This window comes from Leptonychotes weddellii, chromosome 9 (genome assembly GCF_054177405.1).
Source record: "Leptonychotes weddellii isolate Sample4059 chromosome 9, ASM5417740v2, whole genome shotgun sequence".
Lineage (NCBI taxonomy): Eukaryota > Metazoa > Chordata > Mammalia > Carnivora > Phocidae > Leptonychotes > Leptonychotes weddellii.
Window position 1 is genome coordinate 91,238,165 of NC_138377.1, and position 19,713 is coordinate 91,257,877.

Sequence of the window (19,713 nt, forward strand, 5' to 3'; positions counted from 1 at the left end):
AATCTTTAAAAAAAAAAAAAAGTCAGTGTTCAGTACTCAGTTAAATCAGATGTTCATGATTTCATCCCCTGTAAATGAGTAGAAGGCAGGTGAGTGGCTCTCCTGGTTTATGGAAGATGCTCAGCCCTCCCTTGTCTAAGAGTAGAAATGTGGGTCTGTATTTTTTCTCAGCTGCATAAAGTATAATTCTAATACCCAAGGTCATAACAGCCAGAAGAAATGTTATCATATTCCGATTGTGAGATAAAAAAATATGGACTGGGAATTGTTTGTTAAATAGCACAGCATTTAAATATTTTGATTCTCATTCTGAAGGGGTCTATCTGATGATTACGTGGTATTTTATGCTCAAGGTAGCTGTAATTGGTCTTACTGGAACACTTAAATATTCAAATCTTAATGGGAATTGGCAGGAACCATTAGGGGAAGCATACAAGATAATCAAAAACAAGTCCAAGTGAATTAACTTTAGCTTTAGGGTTGTATTCAAGTAACTCTAGTTAGGCTGGGTTAACCTGAAACATATTTGTGCCATTATGAAAAGGAATTAGAATCTAGAGAAGCACTGTACTAGAAAGGAGACTTAAAATTTTAGATTTTCTTTTTTTTTAAATTTTATTTATTTTTTTAAAGATTTTTTATTTATTTATTTGATGGAGAGGGAGCACCAGCACAAGCAGGGGGAGCAGCAGAGGGAGAGGGAGAAGCAGGCTTCCCCGCTGAGCAGGGAGCCCGACGTGGGGCTTGATCTCAGACCCTGAGATCGTGACCTGAGCCAAAGGCAGAGGCTTAGCCAACTGAGCCACCCAGGTGCCCCAGAATTTTAGATTTTTCTAATGGCCACATTTTAAAAAGGTGAAATTAAATATATTTTATTTAACCCAGTACATCAAAATGTTAACATTTCAAAAGACATAAAAATTATTGATGAAGTATTTTACTTCTTTGTACTAAGCCTTCCAAATCTCTGGACTTAACACTTACTGCACACGCTGATACAGAGTAGGTACACGTCCAGTGCTCCCCAGCTTTGTGTGGCTAGTAGCCATAATACTGGGTAGTGCAGATACGGAGAATCAAAGTCCACCATGAGGTACACAACTTGCACAAATGCCCTGAGTAGTTTTATATTTGAATTACGAGTTGGTCCAAAATAATTTTTTAATGATTTTAGTTACCTTAGAGGGGACCACAGTGGATGCTCTGGGGAGTCTTCCTTCCCCAAAGGCCTCTGGCCACCTGCATCAGTGACTTTTAACAGATCAGTTCTGTGGGTAGACTGGTTATCTCACCTCAGGGCAGGGGAGGAAGCATGAGAATTGCTTTTACTGATTCCCTACGGGTAGAGACAAGAGACTCAAGCAGGGTTCTACTTCTTTTTTGTTTTTTTTTTTTTTTTTTTTTTTTTAATTTCGAGAGATTGAGGAAGAAGAAGAATGGAAAGATTTTTTTTTTTTTTTAAATGTAAGGGTATTATGGAAGAAACTTGGTTCTAGAGAAGACTTTGCTACTAGAATATGTATTTGTTCTTTTTCACCAAGAGCAAGTAAAGGCTAAGTTACTCCGGTTAGTGGAGCCATTGCTGGGAATGACAGAGAAACATATAAAAGTAGAAAGTCCTAGTTATGCCCAAGCAGACGACCTGGAGCATCAGAGACCTCACGTCCTGAGTTTCCTCCTTGGGAGCAGGGATCTCTGGGCAGAGTTGTGGGGCGGGGGGGAGGTCCTGTCCACGCTCACCCAGCCAGCTCCTGTAGTGCCAGGATTCCTAACTCGGGCCTGTTGAGTCCCTATTAGGTCATCCGGGTCTTGCTGTGTGCAACAGGGAACGGGGTGGCTCTAACTCAGATAGGCATAAGTTTAATTTTTTTCTTTTTTAAAGATTTTCTTTTTTTATTTATAGGACAGAGAGAGACACAGTGAGAGAGGGAACACAAGCAGGGGGAGTGGGAGAGGGAGAAGCAGGCTTCCTGCCAAGCAGGGAGCCCGATGCGGGGCTCAATCCCAGGACCCTGGGATCATGACCTGAGCCGAAGGCAGATGTTTAACGACTGAGCCACCCAGGCGCCCCAGTTTAAATTTTTTCTAAGTGACAACAGCTTTCTTCATTTTCTGATGAAAAATACTCGTTTTATAAAACTGTTAGGATGAAATGGTATGATACTTGGTATTTGCCTCAAATGAATGGCCAGTGAGGGTGATTGGCACAGAGCGGGGAGAGGCTCTGGATGAAATGACTGCCCGTGAATTGGTAACCGTGGAATCAGAAGGATGCGGACTTAGGGGTTCGTTAAAATATTCCCTTTACTTCATGGGTGTTTGAACTTTTTAGCAGGAACTCTTAAGTATTTACATGGTGCGTGAAGTTTTAAAGAAAATATCTGAAACTCCATCACTCAGAAATAACTGCCCTTAATTTGAAGCCATTATTTGAAAACCACATACTATAATTACGAATGGCGAAAATGTCCCGAAAGGAATACAGGAAAGCGGTGGGTCCTTGTTTTCTTTTGTTTTAAAGATTTTATTTTTAAGTAATCTCTACACCCGTGGTGGGGCCTGAACTTACAACCCCGAGGTCAAGAGTTGCACGCTCCACCGACTGAGCCAGCCAAGCCTCCCGTGAGTCTTCATTCTTTTTTTTTTATTATTTTTTAAAGATTTTATTTATTTATTTGAGAGAGAGAGAATGAGAGACAGAGAGCACGAGAGGGAAGAGGGCAGAGGGAGAAGCAGACTCCCGGCCGAGCAGGGAGCCCGATGCGGGACTCGATCCCGGGACTCCAGGATCATGACCTGAGCCGAAGGCAGTCGCCCAACCGACTGAGCCACCCAGGCACCCGAGTCTTCATTCTTGCTCTGAGATTTTATGCCAGTGATATAGCCAGGAGGTCATGCATGGGAAGAAGAAAGTTGGTATTTATTACAGGCATGTTTGCCCTGGCCTTATGCTTCTGTGGTCCTTGGGTTGGCTTGTGAGGGACGTTTTCCTCTCTGCCTTTTGCACGGGAGTGAGGTGAGGCTCAGAGGACCCACACTGCCCATGTTGACCCTGCAGGAGTGTAAAGGAACCAGTATGCCACGGGCCCTGGTGACCCAGCACCAGGCTCTGCACTGAGCACTGGAGTATACCTTACCTGACATAGTCGTAGAACCCTGTAGAACCTGTATTAGAATGAATACAACATGATGTAATGAATCGCCAAATTACACAGAGAAATCTACAAGATCCCTGGAAATTGAGAGGACAGCAAGAGTAGGGGGAACCTACTAATATGTAAAGAATCTGGCCAGATGAGGAAAGATAAGAGGAATTTAATGTTTGAAAAATTTGTCAGGTGGCAATTCATGAAGACCCAAGTGCACATAGTAGGAGATGTTAGGGCAGCAAAAGTGCTTTTGAAAGATGAAGTTTGAGGGATACCATAGCTACTAATCAGAGCCAAGTGATGATATGTTCTTACTTATAAAAAATAAGTGTCCCTGATTTTCACATTGTGTATACCTGAGTAGCTAGTTTGTACTTGATGAGCCAAACCATCCTTCCAAATGACCTGATGTTCTTGTTTGTGGTCCTTATTTTATGTTGCCCAGAGGCTGATGAAATTTCACAGTGCACCTTGATTCTTGCCGTTGCTTTTATGTTGTCATATGTTGGCTAATGGCACCCAGGCAACCATGCATTGAGGGCTGGAGGAATGAGCCATTCTGTGCGTTTGTGGGAGTTCAACATGTCTCCTAAATAGGATGCCCATTCCTTCTCCTGGGTGCAGCCTTGGGATATTCTATTACAGTTGATGAGTTTTCCACTGCTGAGGAAAACCAGATGGCTTACCACTTGAGGAAGTCACATTTTCTCGTCTCGTCCTTTAGTTGAGTTGTTACACTACAGAAGCAGTTCTTAAGGTGCTAGTATGGGCGAATAGCCCTCAAATTAGAGGCTGAGGTGGCAGTGGGAATAAAAATAAGGAGGTTACAGCTACTTAGGGTCAGTTCTAGCAGGTTAGAACACTGCCCAGGCAGCCCCTGCTCAACCTCACTACTCTGTTACATACAAGTGATGTAGAGGCGGCCCCTGGATTCTTCATCACTGTTTCTAATGCCCAACCCCCCTTGTCTCACCCTCGCTCTGTCCCTGGGCTCTTCCCTACGGTGGTGAGGGCCCCTCTAGGTATTTCCCTGGCTTTGGTGCCTCGGGGGTGGGGGGGCATATGGAGAACCAACACCTCGCCTTCCTTTCTTGCTTTAAAAAAATTTTTTTTTAATGTTAATTTTTTTTTTTTTAAGAGCACTTTTAGGTTCATAGCAAATGGAGCAGAAAGTATGCAGTTTCCATATACCCACTCACCATACACGTACACAGCCTCCCCAACTACCAGCATCCCTTACCAAAGGGTACGTTTGTTAGAATCAGTGAACCTTTGTGGACACATCATAATCACCCAAAGTCCATACTTCACATTAGGGTTCACTGTTATACATCAGACATGTGTTGTACATTCTGTGAGCTCTGACAAATGTATAATGACATGTATCCACTATTACAGTATCATACGGAGTAGTTTCACTGCCCTAAAAACTCTATTCCATCTATTCATCCCTCCCTCTCTCCAGTCTCTGGCAACCACTGGTCTCTTTACTCCATAGTTGTACCTTTTCTGGAATGTCCTATGGTTGGAATCCTATAGTACGTAGCCTTTTCACATTGGCTTTCCACTTAGTAACATGCATTTAAGTTTCCTCTGAGTCTTTTTCATGGCTGATAGCTCATTTCCTTTTAGTGCCAAATAATATTCCACCGTACGGTTGTCCCTTTGTGGTATCTTCACTGCAGCTTTTCGCCCCACCTTTCTAAGACATGCTCAGGTAGTCGATGATAACATTTGCCTCTTCTTGTACCTCTAGTTCCACTGTTGGTACTCGGGGTGGCTTCGTGCTCTCCCACAGAGTCCAAGTTGGAGTGACTGAGAAGACAGATTTGCTTTAGGGGTTAGGGATGAGATCATAGCTTGTAGAGGGTTATTTTTTTGTCCTGTTCTCTAATCATTGAACCTCCTAAAACCTTTGTTTACTTTTGGGATAGGAAAGAGGGAATAAATAATAATGATATAGTTCCCTAATTAACACCGGGCCAAATAGGAGAGAAGCTTACTCAAAGGTTTGTGGCAGAAGAGTGAGACCTCAGCCAATCCCTGGGATTAAAAAAGGAAAAGGGGGCTTTAACTGGGACCTTGACTTTGAGGTACAGGGGTGGAGGGTGATCATAGAACAAGGCAGCCCCTTCTCTTCTGTACATGTACGCATGTTCGCACATACCTAGGCACACACACGTTCAGACACCTGACCCAATCCTGACTGTTTGGCTGTACCCCAGCCTTTTAAAGCCCCCTACTCCAGTGTCTTGGAGTTATTAATACAAGATATATTTGATATGTGAGTACTTAATGTGTGTTAGGAACTATGCTCTAGCCGAGGCTAGGACTGTGGAGGAAGCCACAGTTCTTGCTTCTAAGAACTCACAATCTAGTGGGGGACTATATACACTTAATAGATGATTTCAACGTAACATGGTTAAGTGCAGAGAGAGAGTTGTGGTTGATGAAGTCTCCCCAGAGTAAGTGGAACTTGTTGGGCAGCCAGGTGAATAGCAGTGTGGGGAGCATATTTTAGGCATGGGAGGCTGGGGGTCAAGGGTCACCTCAGGGGAAGCAGCCTAGAGGGTGAAGGGTTTGAGAAGGAGCACCGACTTTCAGGACAGGTAAGGTGGGAGGTGAGGAAGCAGGCCCTCGAGGTCCCTGCAGCCTGGGAGCTGAGGACACGACTCAAATGCTTGTCCCAGCTGGTTTAGTCTGGGGCTGGGGGAGAGCTGGCTTGCAGGGGGCATGCAGGACTGCCGCAATAGATGGGAACACAGCCCAGCTAAGATTGGGAGCTGCCATAGGAAAACCCTGGCCATGAACGGCTCTGTAGCAGAAATGGGAGTAGGAAAGGGTCTAATCGATTTAATTTTTGGAGTGACCAAGGAGGAACTAGAGCAGTATTTCCCAGCTCTTTTCTTCCCTCTTCCTTAAAGAAAAAAACACAGTTGTTAGAAATTTTTCTAAAATGCCTTCACCGATTTTGTCATAGTGAATTGAGTTTGGCAAAAATGTTGAAGTTCTTATTTGTTCATTTGAAGGTATTGTAACATCCCAGGGTTATTGTAAACATTATGTTCAGAACCTTGAAATTAATAACATAGGATATTTCTTGATGTCTGTATTCCATGCTCAGTTGCTTTTTTTCAGCAAATTGGTGATAAAAGCTTTTTGGTGTGTGGTTACAGCCTTCTGAAAGATAAATGTGTTTGTTCTTCCTTTCCGCAAAGGAGACTCTCTTCATAGCTCTGATTAATTGGAATTCCTAGTCATTTGAATGTTAGTTAATTGGGCTTTTATTGAGAACAATTGGCTGTAACCATATACTGAATGCGATAGTCTGGAGACAAAAATTTTCTTCTAACCCAAAAGCCATAAGGAAAAATATATTTTTTGAGGGGGGTGCAGGACACGATGGTGGAAATGAAGTGGGGGAAGATAAAACATTTTGAGAAAAAGAAATAGGAAGTTTGAGCATTTTAGAGTCAATCTAAATGTACAATGCATATTTTGGCCAGTTGATAAAGTGGTGAGTTAATGATACATTTACATGAGCTCTCTTACTTATTGCTCTCTTCACATAGTCCAATATTGGCGGGGCACCTTTGTACCCACACTGCTCAAGGGCTGGGGGATAGCCCTGCACCAAATACAATCCCTGTTCCCATGAACCCCACGTTCTAGTTACTCAGATTATTAATTTCATCTGATTCTAAGTGTCTGTAAATTTGTGAGAGGAGAGGAACAGGGAATTACAGAACAAGAAGGAATTCATGGCATCTCTCAAGTTTTTCTCTGTCTGATAAGTGTAGAAGAGGGAGTGAGGCAACTGGTATAATCCTAGCACCTCTCCAGTCCTCATGGTAAACACGTGTTTCCCCGGGCTTTGCCTTAACACTGTTTGCATCATTAACTGATCCTTTAGGGGCATTGAGCTTAGTCATGCAATTGTGAATGTAGTAGGGCAGAGTGAGCCTTCAATAATCATTTGCATAAAAATCTAATTATAACATTTTCCTGACTGTTGTGTGAGGCACTTGTCTCAGGACATGGACCCCAGGAGTAGAGGAGTCTGTGTACAAATGAGGTTGGAGCTACTTATTCATGATCAATATTAGCATCTTAAGGGGTCCAGAATGTTCTGCATTAGAGAAAGTCTTTAATGTTGTTTAAACCAGCCTTTCCCACATTTATACTGAGAATCTTTTTTTTTTTTTTGCATGTAACACCCCTGACTTCCTAGTTTGCTGGAATACTGCTTTGAGAGGAATGCAAAGAGATTTCTGGAGCTTTTCTCTTTGCCCTGCATAGAACAAGGTAGCTTATCATTTCTCATCTCTGAAGGCCTTGGGCATTGATGCCTTGAGCTTGTGCTTTGTTGAGTTTTTGTTTTGTTTTGTTTTAAGATTTTATTTATTTACTTGACAGAGAGAGGGGGGTTGAGTTTCTTTTGACCCCAGCACCCAGCCTCTAGCGGGAAAGTCAGCAGGGAGGAGGCCATGAAAACAGAATGGGGCATTTCACCTTTGGAGTCAGATACCTTCTGACAGCAGAGCTGGACTCTATAAACATTGAGCTGTACTGAGACTGGAAAACTTCTCATAGTTTCAGAAAAAAGCAGGACAAATCCTTGGCAAGTGGTAGGTGTTACAGGACATGGGGAGAATTTTGTTTTCAAAATTTCTCTTTACTCTTTGTCTCTTCCTGTCTTTATTTTAGGGCTCCTGAAGAACTATTTGGTTTATTTGCTTCTTGGATTTTGGTTTGAGGAATTAGTAATAATATGTGTCCAATGTTAGTGCTAACTTCAAGCTCAAAGTAATACAGTTGACTTATGAACAACACTGGGGTTAAAGTTGACACCCCCGCCCCCAGTCAAAAATCTGCATGTGACTTTTGACTCTTCCCAAATTTAACTACTGATGTAGCCTACTGTTGACATGAACAGTCAGGACATAGTTTGTATGTTATATGTATTATATACTATGCCCTTACAGTAAAGTAAGCTAGAGAAAAGAAAATCATAAGAGCAAATACACTTACAGTACTTTACTGTATATAAAAAAAAAAAAATCCACATATAAGTGGACCCACACAGTTCAAACCCACGTTGTTCAAGGGTCAACTGTATACCTTTCTCATCTTCAGCTAAATTTAGATTTTCTCTGCTTTGCTTGGTGTTATGTTACAAAAGCACTTTTGTTAACTTTGGACAGTAAAAATATCGAAATGTGTTCATATTGGCCCATCTCCTGATTTTTAGGCTCATGAAGATGGTGTTAGGGCAAAGCTTGTGTGTATTGTTACACTATGCCCTGTCTTTTATTTATTTATTTTTTTTAAGATTTATTTATTAGAGAGAGAGAGAGAGCATGCATGAGCGGGAGGGCCAAAGGAGAGGGAGAGAGAATCCCAAGCAGACTCTGAGCTGAGCATGGAGCCCGAGGTGGGGCCCCATCTCAGGACCCTAAGATCTCGACCTGAGCCAAAACCAAGAGTTGGACGTTCAACCAGCTGAGACATCCAGGCGCCCCACTATACCGTCTTTTTTTTTTTTTTAAATTTTATTATGTTATGTTAATCACCATACATTACATCATTAGTTTTTTTTTTTTTTTAAGATTTTATTTATTTATTTGACAGAGAGAGAGATAGCAAGAGCAGGAACACAAGCAGGGGGAGTGGGAGAGGGAGAAGCAGGCTTCCCGCCGAGCAGGGAGCCCGATGTGGGACTGGATCCCAGGACCCTGGGATCATGACCTGAGCCGAAGGCAGACACTTAACGACTGAGCCACCCAGGCGCCCCATCATTAGTTTTTGATGTAGTGTTCCATGATTCATTCATTGTTTGCGTATAACACCCAGTGCTCCATTCAATACCCCGTCTTTTAGTGAAATGTTAGGGCAGAGGTGTTCTTAGCTGCTTCGGATATGTACCACATAGCGAGATTCCTGCCACAAGCCTTGTGAAGGCCCTTTATGGCTAGAAACCTTCTTGCCTCCTCAGATCCCCCTTCACCTTGGCCCCACACTGCTGTGTGGATTATGCTGAGTGAAATGTGGAAAACAAGTGTCCATAAAACCCTCACAGTGAAAAAATACCTTGTATGGTCTCAGTCAGATTACTTAATACGAGTTTTGTTTCTTCAGTGCTGTTAAGATGATAATCAGTAGTGGATGTACCATTTTGGGGGCACTTTGCTCTAAGGCACTGAGTTAAGAACTTTATATATTCTCATTTTTTTAAAGATTTTATTTGACAGAGAGCACAAGTGGTAGGGGGATGGGCAGAGGGAGAAGCAGACTCCCCACTGAGCAGGGAGCCCGACGCGGGGCTCGATCCCAGGATCCTGGGATCATGGCCTGAGCCAAAGGCAGACACTTAACTGACTGAGCCACCCAGGAGTCCCTATACATTCTCATTTCATTTCTGTGTCTGAAATATCGAAGTATTACTATATCTGCTCTGGTGATGAGTGACCAAGGACTCTTGAGAGGTGTGTTGAAGCTTCTTGGAGCAAGGAGCACGTGGTCCAGGATACAAAAGCACTTAAGTCCAGTCATACTGTCCTGCTGCCTTTTGGTCACATCTACCTGTGCCTCTCTCAAAATGCTCAGAAAAGGTACAACGTGGGAGCTGCCAAATGATATATCAGATGATGATTCAAAGAAGTCTATTTTAAGGTGGAGGTCCTTAATATTCTTCTGGTACCTTTAAATTAAGTTTCTATTTAATTGGAAGGGCCTTATGCATGTTAAAAATAAGCACTTTTAATAAGTAAGTGTCCTAGGTAGATACATATTCTGTTCCAGAGTTCTTTTAGGAACCTTACTATGATCAGGCAATGAACAATGAGTTTCTACCATGGGCTGTTCCCATCAGTGCTCCCACCAAGTTTGATTCTTGAGTATTGCTGATTGCTTTAGATGGACTGTCTTCTTTAATCCTCACAAACAGCTCTTGTGCTGGGCATTATTACAGAGGAGGAAACTGAGGCACAGAGAGGTTGAGGCACATCAAGGCCAAGTGACGAGTAAATGACAGATCCAGGATCATTCTCTACCTTTAACCACTGTGCTCCCCTTAATGCAATATTTTGTCTCAAATCCTGATGGGTCTCAGCCTCAGATGTAGACTTGTCTGGCTCCCCATTCCCCTGCCCCCAACTATCCATTTGGAAAGAGGCCTTTGGACTGAGGAGGGGTGAGAAGAAAGAGGCCAGTGGATGGCCTTGGGTGGCCTGTGCGTTTGTCTGAGTTATGCCCTGGAGACACAGATCCTTGGTTAAGGCTCATGATTACTCATTTCTGAAATTGGATAGTGGTTCTTGTCCTTTTGTCTACTTTCTAGGGACATTGTTTTTGGGAGAGAGGGAGCCTCCAGGAGATGGAGAAGGATTAATTAGATTTGTACTTTACATCCAACACACCTGTAAAGGGATTTGTATGTCTACAAGGGATTATAGCTTTTTAACCAGGTTTATAATTTTGGTATTAGGAGGATTCATGCATTATGTGGAACTTCTCAACCTTTAAAAATAGGGCAATGAGAAGAATAAATTTGTTTGCTGGAGATAAATTGAACATAACGGTCCCATTATGGGAAAACATTACTGTATTTTATAGTCTAAAAGAAAAAAAAAAGGCTTTTCATAGATAAACATAATCCAATAAAAATAAATCAGTGAGGTGGTTAAAACATTATAGTGGAGGAGGGGCGCCTGGGTGGCTCAGTCGGTTAAGCGTCTGCCTTCGGCTCAGGTCATGATCTCAGGGTCCTGGGATCGAGCCCCACATCGGGCTCCCTGCTCTGCGGGAGGCTTGCTTCTCCCTCTCCCACTCCCCCTGCTTGTGTTCCCTCTCTTGCTGTGTCTCTCTCTGTCAAATAAATAAATAAAATCTTTAAAAAAAAAAATTATAGTGGAGGATATTTTAACCATAGAAATGGCCTATCTGGACAAGTATGTCCCATTTGTTTTTATTCTTATTCAAATAGTCTTTTCATCAGTTCTCTTATCAGTCAGGAATGAATCTACCTGTCTCTTGAAAGAGTTTTGCCTTTGTTCTACTAGCTTTGAGTCTCTTGCTTCAGTTTCTTCAGCTGTAGGTCATAAACATTACATGACATTGTATGTGATAAATCTTCATTCTTGTGATTACACGGTTTACTGAACTATTTTCAAATGGGATGGGATGATTGAGAAGATGGAAAATAAAAAGCAGCGCTGTATTATGTGGTACTCATTTGGTCACAAGTAACCAACTAAATTGAGCTGCTTACCTTCAAAAAGGGGGGGGGCATTTATAATGATACACGTGTGTCTTAGAAACCCAAATGCCAAGACGGGGTGGCTCTGGGGAATGAACAGGAGCTGGAGATGAGGAAGGGAACTCTAGTCAGGGTTCATTACAAGCACATTTGTGATACAAATTCACTAGCTGGAGAGAAAAACTGACAAAAAGCAAGTAGAAATCTATGTAGTGTAACACTTGACACTTGAGCATGGGCTTTAAATACGGCTCCATTGTATTCTTTGAAAAAATCATGCTCATTATAAGAAATTCAAACAGTATTAGAAGTGAAAATCCTCTGAAATGTCAATAATCAGGGGTAATTGTAACTGTTTTGATAAACATCCTTCTAGATAAGTCTTAGGACATCTGGGAACATGCACATACAAATGGAATCACGGTGTGCATGGTCATTTACCTATTTTATTCACGTGGATATCTTTTCATATCAATAAATACAGACCTACCTCTATCATTATTTCCAGTGTCTGTATGGTTTATTTCACATGTCTCCTGTTTGTGAATCTTGAGGACATTGACTTGTTTTCTCTCATAATTACTAATAATGCTATGTATGTCCACCTTTCTGCTTATACAGTTAGTTAACTACTTTGAGTAAATCCTTAGAGGTAGCAATGCTGGATCAAAGAATGTGTCATTTCACACGTGGACAAAATAAGTGGTGGGTTACATCATGAGCTACGTCTGTAACATTGGCTGTTACCAGTCTTTGACATCTTTATCAGTCTGACAGGTTAAAAAAAACCTCAATTTTCTAAAGGTGTATTTTTTCATTGTTAGTGTAGTTGATTATTTTTTCACATGTTTATTGCTATTATAATTCTTTTCATGGAAAGTTTATTGGCTTTGTCCATTTCGAGGGGAGTATTTTCTTACTGCTTAATTTTTTGCTTAATAAGGATAGCAACCTTTATGTGTATGTTGTGTAAATATTTTACCTAGCTTCTTATTTCACCCTTGGATGGAAATATCACCTTTTGTTCTTTGCTTTTATTTTTGACTTAATTTTGCCATTCATAAATTTAAGGTTTTTTTTCATAAATTGGAGATTTTATAAAGGTAGCCAGCCAAATGTCTCAGTCCTTTATAGTTTCAGTTTTCGATGTCAGGTTTATTTTTATTTATTTTTTAAAGATTTTATTTTTAAGCAATCTCTGCAGCCAATGTGGGGCTCGAACTCACAACCCCGAGATCAAGAATCGTGCGCTTTACAAACTGAACCAGTCAGGCGCCCATGATGTCATGTTTAGAAAGGCCTTTTCTGTCTGTGTATTATGAAATTACTAGTGTATTCTTCTCGTACTCCTCTGATTCTATTTGGAGTTTAATTTTTCACTGGTAGAGATCTAGACTGTTCTTTCCCTCCTCGATAGCTAACCAGCACCATTTATGAACCAGTCTCACACACCTACCCAGATATGATTCCTTATATACTTGGTGTATTTCATATGAATACTTGGTTCTGTATCTGGCTGTTCTGTTTCATTGATTCACATGCATGTTGTCCCTCAGATACCTGTTTGTTAACTGTGGCTGAGACATTTTGATTTTTGCAGTTAATGGTGCTGCTTCTCTGCTTCAAATTGGGTTTCCAGGGACTGAGGTGCTAACTGGTCAGTTGTGAATGGCTCAGAGAACTGGGAATGGATGGGATGGGATCAGTTGAAGCAAGAAGGGGCCACGTCACAGACACGTTAGAGAAACTACGTAGGAATAGGGTGAATGAGACAAGAAGAGCTCATATAAGCTAATTTTAAAAAGGACTAAGAGTGCCTGATCTCTGTTTTAAACACCGAGGGTGGGGGCAAGTGGGTGAGGGAATGTATATATGGGGTCTTTGTTTAAATTCTACCACAGGGAAGGGGAAAAAATGTGTTTTTACCTCTTTGACAACAGTAACATAATTTTGGTCTTTGAAATAACTGTCTTGGGACCTCAATTCCCTGTTGGTAAAGAGAATTCCCAGCCCATGTGTTGTAGCGGAAATTCATTGTTTCCTGAGTTACTTCCTTTCATGCTTAGTGTGGGGGGAAATGACCAATGTATAGATTGAGATTTTTTTTCTCCAAAAACTGACATCTCTAACATAACTTGATTCCGATGATTTTTATTAGTTTTAGGTATTGGTGTTGGAAGGCTTCTCAGATGCTTTAGGATATCTTCAGGGAAATCAACTCTTTACGTAAACTGAGAATTCAGGTGAGTCCTTGAAAAAAAAATATATCTTCTTATCATTAGCCGCTCCCCTGCATTGATAAAAACATAAGTGTTGAAACATGGTCACTTACACTATCTCATTTGACATTTTCTGAGGCAGGCATGTTGCTGCTGGTCTTGCTACTTGCATTGATGTTTATTTTTTCCACCTGGTAGTTGGGTAGGGTGAAGATAGGGGCCTTCAAGACGGGATGAGGAGCTGTGTTTAGCCTCCCTGCATGAATTCTCATTTATTCACACCCGTGGGCTTTATAAACGTTTCATTTTTGAAGTATGGGATAAGGAATTAATGTAGAAAATTGTAGTAGTCTTTGCACCGTGAAACTGCTTGGTGGTTCTTGGAGCCCTCCAGGGATGGCACACAGTTGCTCTAACATGAGATAAACTTTGGGTATAGGTTATGGCTTTCTCTCTTTGATAGTCCTGGGTGGGGCTGCATGATCCCAAGTAGCCGTGTGTGATGTACCCTCGGCAGGGACAAAGGTGATCTTCTGCAGGTCCTCGGTATGCCTGGATCGACCTTTGACAGGTTAAGAAGGGGTGGTTTATGCCCCTACACTCAAAAACCATATTGTGACACACCAGGCTTACCGGTTCTGTTCCTGACCAGCTGCACAACTAGGGACAGGTTGATCTTTACTGGTTTTCATATACTCATCTGTAAAACGAAGGCTGGCCCAGCCCAGCCTGCTTCTCCCCCTTCCTCTGTTCCTCCCCACTGCTCGTGTTCTCTCTCTCTCTGACAAATAGATAAAATCTTAAAAAATCAATAAACTCGACAGTGTTTTAAGTTGTTGGATAAAAGCGTACAGAATCCTCCCTTCCCACCATTGTGGGCAGCCTCTGGCCAGGTGGTATCTGACAGATAGGTGTGTACCTGAAATGTGGGGACACTGAGAGCTAGGGATGTGGTGGCCTGGATGCCTGACTCCAGGGAGACCAGTGCAAAGATCGTGTGTGAGGAGGGTAGGGCTGGGTAGCGGTGAAGGGTATGGCCAAGAGTTCTGAGCTGAGAGCAGTGGGATCACATGTACACAGAATGGGGAAGAGGAAGGGAGCTGTTCTGCCCAGGACCCATTTTGTTGTGCATGTTGCCCTTTGAGGACCTACAGGGGGCACCAGGAGGTCCTGTTTGATGAAAGGGCCTGGGCACACTGGGCAGGAAGCACAGCAGACCTAAGGTTTTCCCAGGATTTCAGATCTGAAAGCAGTGTGCCAAGTGCATTCTTTTGCCATGGGTCCATACAGAATGGAAAACTGTACTTTCCATTTACTTCTCCATGGGGTGTAGGGATGTGTATGGGGCGCAGCATGGGTGGAGGACTGAATGACTAGGACAGGAAAATAATGTGGGGAAGGAGAAACAATTACACCTCCTTCAGGATGCCTACATAATCCCGGCTGCTTTGGAAAGTTCTGTGAAATTATACTGTGGCCTACATTGATTGGAACACAGTGGTTCAGTCCTTTGGAATTCCTCCCCCAGAGATTTCTGACTTTCCTTTAACATTCCTATTTTCTGGAAACTTAAATGAAATTTGACAGACTTACCTTGTATTCCCTCCTGTCAACCCAACTCTCTTAGTTTACTGCCTGATTTGTATGGTTCATTTGGGTTGCTTCCTGGGGATATTTATTTCACTGCCCTTTTTAGGGAAAAACTAGATCAAACAACAACAACAGAAACATTTGTCTGAAACGTGTAAGAATATGAGAAATTACCTGAAATCTTGACACTTTGGTGAGTGTCTAAAGTCATGAATAAATGCTAGCAGGAGCTTTTATTTTGACATAAAACAGAGAGGGGAGAATTGCTTTAAGGGACCTGGGCCTGGCTGAGTCTGAATACAACTTAATGAATGAAAAATACAATCTATCAGTCGTGTTCTGAGTATTTCAGAAGGCCAGGCACTGCTGGGTGAGATCTTGTAGGGATAAACAATTAAGAATTGGAGACCGCCATGTTTCCCAGGAAAAAACGTGTGCTTTTAAAGGGTTGTGTGCATGAGAGAGAAGAGAGAGATTGACAAAATGTAGACGGCGAGGGACACATGATAAATGACTTGTTTAGCATTGTACTTAATGACTCGTGATGTATTCTGGGTTTAAGAAAAGAAAAAAGTAATATTCTGAACTTATCTCCATTTTCCCTGCAGGCTTGTAAGAAAAATATTTAAAAACCAATTTTAAATGAAAAACATTGTTTTTGGCTCTCTGGGAATTTTGAATTCCCAGGGCTGTTTTCAGAGAGGGTCTTGAATCTATAAAATTCAAAGCAGGATCTACATAGCTCTTTGTCACTCTGTATCAGTCCCTTAAAAGCTATGACATCAGTGAAGGTGCATTCCTGTGCTTATTTTTCTTCATTAAAAATGTAATCTCTTATGCACTTTTGTCTTCCTGCCATCCTCCATTAGCTGGGTTCTTTGGATTCCTCTGCTTGTTGGCTGTAGGCACTGCCACTTGCTCACCCCCCTGTGGGCTCCCTGAGTGGCTGGGAGTCCTAATTAGCATCATCCTAATTAGCAGCACATCCTTGATCAGGGTTCCTGGACATGTGCTAGGCTCCTCACTCTGCTCTCTGTGCCTCGTAAATGTTACAGAACAACAATGATTTCCAGATTGTTTTTCATAATTAAACCTAAGAATACATGAGTATAATAGAATATGCTGTTTCCTTACACTTTTGGCTAATTATGCTCATCAGTTAATTTCTTTCAAAGTTAGGCAGCCATGTGGAGAGCTCAAGATTTGAGGCTTTTCTCAGAATAGATCAGATTTCGTGGATTTAAGCGCTCTGTAATATTTGTGTCTGCATTTAATTAGTCTCCTATTTAATCCTCAACAGAACTCCTATAGAACTCCTCAACAGAACACAAACCTTTAAAAATCCTGAATTTTAGCTGTGAAGTCCCATATTCTGAAGACCTAATATGATCATCAAAGCTGTTCTGTTTGCCACAAATCAGAATTGGACAGCTTTCCAGAACCATTAAATGACTAGTTTACTTGCAGAGTTTAAACATGACTTTAAAATAGAAGTAAGCACACTGTAAGGCCAGCTGCAGTGGTAAAGGTTGAGAAAAACCCTACTGCTATGATCTAAGCAATAGTCTTAGAGAGGATCTTTCATTTAAAACAGTGTAAGTCAAAGTAATACATGCAAATGGTTAAAAATAGAAAATCCTGCAGAACAGCTTAGAATGAAAAGCAACAAAGGTTTTTTTACCCCACTTCTTCCTTCACTTAGTCTTCCTTTTCAGAAGCAACCACCTTTTTTTTTTCCTGTAGATCATTTTCACTTTTGTGACTTCCACATGGATAAATATCATGCTTGCAGCACCAGTTCTCACGTTATCAGTTTTAAGAGCTGTTAATGGTGTCTTGTTGTGATTGCTGATGAGCTCACCCTGACCATCCCTGTCTCCCTTCCTCCCTGCAGCTGATTCCCATTTTCAGTCCTATAGCTGCTTCCTCCCTGTACTTCAGCGGCCTTCTCCGTTCTTGTTCTGTCTCCTATATAGGCTGTTTGTTGTTTACCACCCCCCGCCCCCATCCACCTCTCCATTTGGGGCAGCTATACCTTTGATTTTCCTCAAAGAAAGGATGCAAGGGAGAGAAAGCATGCAAGAGGGAGAGGCAGAGACCCCCACGGAGTGGGTTACCCAACGGGGAGCTCAATCCCACCACCCTGACATCATGACCTGAGTCAAAACCAAGAGTCTGAGGCCTAGTCACCCAGGCGCCCCTGTACCTTTGATTTTCTAGTGCTCAGAGTTGGTAATATTTTGTCGTTAGTGAGGGCTTCCATGATTTTACCTGTGACTAGATTCTGCATGTGAAATCCAGAACAGCATTTACTGTGTTGTGATCAAGGTAGCATCCATTCCTGTCACAGCCCAGTCTGTGGTGAGATTATAGTCCTTCCTCTCTGAGCCTGATGGCCCCACACCTCCGTGGAGCATGTTTGAACCGATTCTCCCTTTTACGTGACACCAGCCGTCTTGGGCTCAGCCTCAGGTTTGCGTAGCCTCTCAGTCTTCCCATCCTTCCTGGAAACCCGCTTTATGTTTGGAGGTCTTACTCCCACAGCCCCCTGCCCTCCATCTTCCTCCAGAACCATTTGATCTCAAGGTATGCTGCCTGCCTCTGAGCAAGTGCCCTCGGCCGGGGAAAGCTGACCACTACGAATACTGTTGGAATAATAGCTTCAGGCTCTGGTGTCTTTGAAGGGCCGATAAGCTGGTGTTTAAAATTAGCCATCATATATTGAGGATCTGATGTGTTAGGCATCTAGGTATTTGAAGCCTGGTGTCTGTTGAAATCCTCACACCAGCCCTGTGGGACAGAAGCATCGTCACTGCTTCCGTGAAGAAGTTGAGATCTGGATCAGAGACTCCTCCAAGGCCTCCGCGGGCAAGTGCTTCTTAGATCCTGGGGTGAGCTGGGGGCATAGGTGTGGTTTCATAGGTGAGAAAAGATTTGTCCCTCTCTGCAACATCTTACACCCTTTCCCCAACACACCAGACCTCCCCTCCCTCCCGGCCCCTCCCGAGACAATTGCTGCCCCTCTAAGAAAACTAGCTCTGCTTAATTCCAGCCCCGTCCTTGCTGTGGGTATACTCTGGGGCCAAGAACTCATTATACAGAATTCTGTGACTGGAAATGGGGCTGTGGTGGTCCTTACCTACTCCGTGTTCCCTTTGGGAATTTGAAGTGAGAAATGGGGCTTCATATATCCTCAACCCTGCTGGGAAATGGGGAAAAGGTGCTTTGACCCTTTGAGTTGGTCATCTGCTTTATAGGCAGATAGCCCATGGTTGAGCGGGTGGAGTTACTCTAGGTCCCTCTGTTAAGTCGTGGCTTTAATGCCTGCTGCCTAAGTGCAGGTAGCGCTTACTTACCAAACAGACTGACCCATTCAGTTTACCTCTGAATGAGAGGAGAATGAAAAGGAAATCTTTAGAGCAGCACCTAGTTGACTTATGGAAGAGATAGCTGGCCTTAGTGAGGTCCAATCTTGTTTTTTTTTTTTTAAAGATTTTATTTATTTATTTGCTAGAGAGAGCATAGGCGAGAGAGAGTGAGTGAGAGTACAAGCAGGGGGAGCTGCAGGCAGAGGGAGAAGCAGGCTTCCCGCTGAGCAGGGAGCCCGATGCGGGGCTCGATCCCAGGACCCTGGGATCATGACCTGAGCTGAAGGCAGCCGCCCAACTGACTGAGCCACCCAGGCGTCCCTGAAGTCCAATCTTAATGCATAGATCGGGGTCAACATTTACCTTGTTGCAGTGGTTACCAAGAATAATTTCCTACATTAAAATACAGTAGTGATAAGCAGTCCAAGGTTACCCTACTAAGAACTTGGAACAATCTAATTCTGTGTTGGCTATTTGTAATTTTTATATTTATTGATTATAAGGATAGGATAGGGTGCTAATCAAGTAGGGTTATAATCTGTATGAGACATTTTTGGTTCCATTATACAAAGATCACTAATCTTCAGTCATACAGGTCCCTTGACACTTGTGTGAAAGTGATTTGGGGTGGGGGGCGGGCACCTGCATGCCTCAGTCTGTTAAGCATCTGACTTTGGCTCAGGTCATGATCCCAGGGTCCTGGAATCGAGCCCCGCATCGGGCTCCCTGCTCAGCGGGGAGTCTGCTTCTCCTTCTCCCTCCCTCCCCCGTGCCCCCCTCCCCCCGCTCGTGCTCTCTGGCTCGCTTTCTCAGATGAATAAATAAAAAATCTTTTTAAAAAAAGTTATTTAGGGGGGCGCCTGGGTGGCTCAGTCGTTAAGCGTCTGCCTTCGGCTCAGGTCATGATCTCAGGGTCCTGGGATCGAGCCCCGCATCGGGCTCCCTGCTCAGCGGGAAGCCTGCTTCTCCCTCTCCCACTCCCCCTGCTTGTGTTCCTGTTCTCGCTGTCAAATAAATAAATAAAATCTTTAAAAAAAAAAAAAAAAAAAAGTTATTTAGGGGTGCCTGGGTGGCTCAGTGGGTTAAGTGTCTGCCTTTGGCTCAGATCATGATCCCAGGGTCCTGGGATT

At 42.8% G+C, this 19,713-nt stretch overlaps 1 protein-coding gene across 1 annotated transcript in view; it reads left to right on the plus strand.

Annotated features, from left to right (window-relative positions):
- TLN2 (talin 2) overlaps positions 1-19,713 on the plus strand; it is a 408,095-nt gene that overhangs the window by 154,667 nt on the left and 233,715 nt on the right. Inside the window, exon 3 of the mRNA XM_081831869.1 lies at positions 13,565-13,649. The gene's annotated coding sequence lies outside the window, so the exon portion shown is untranslated. The remainder of the gene's footprint in view (positions 1-13,564; positions 13,650-19,713) is intronic.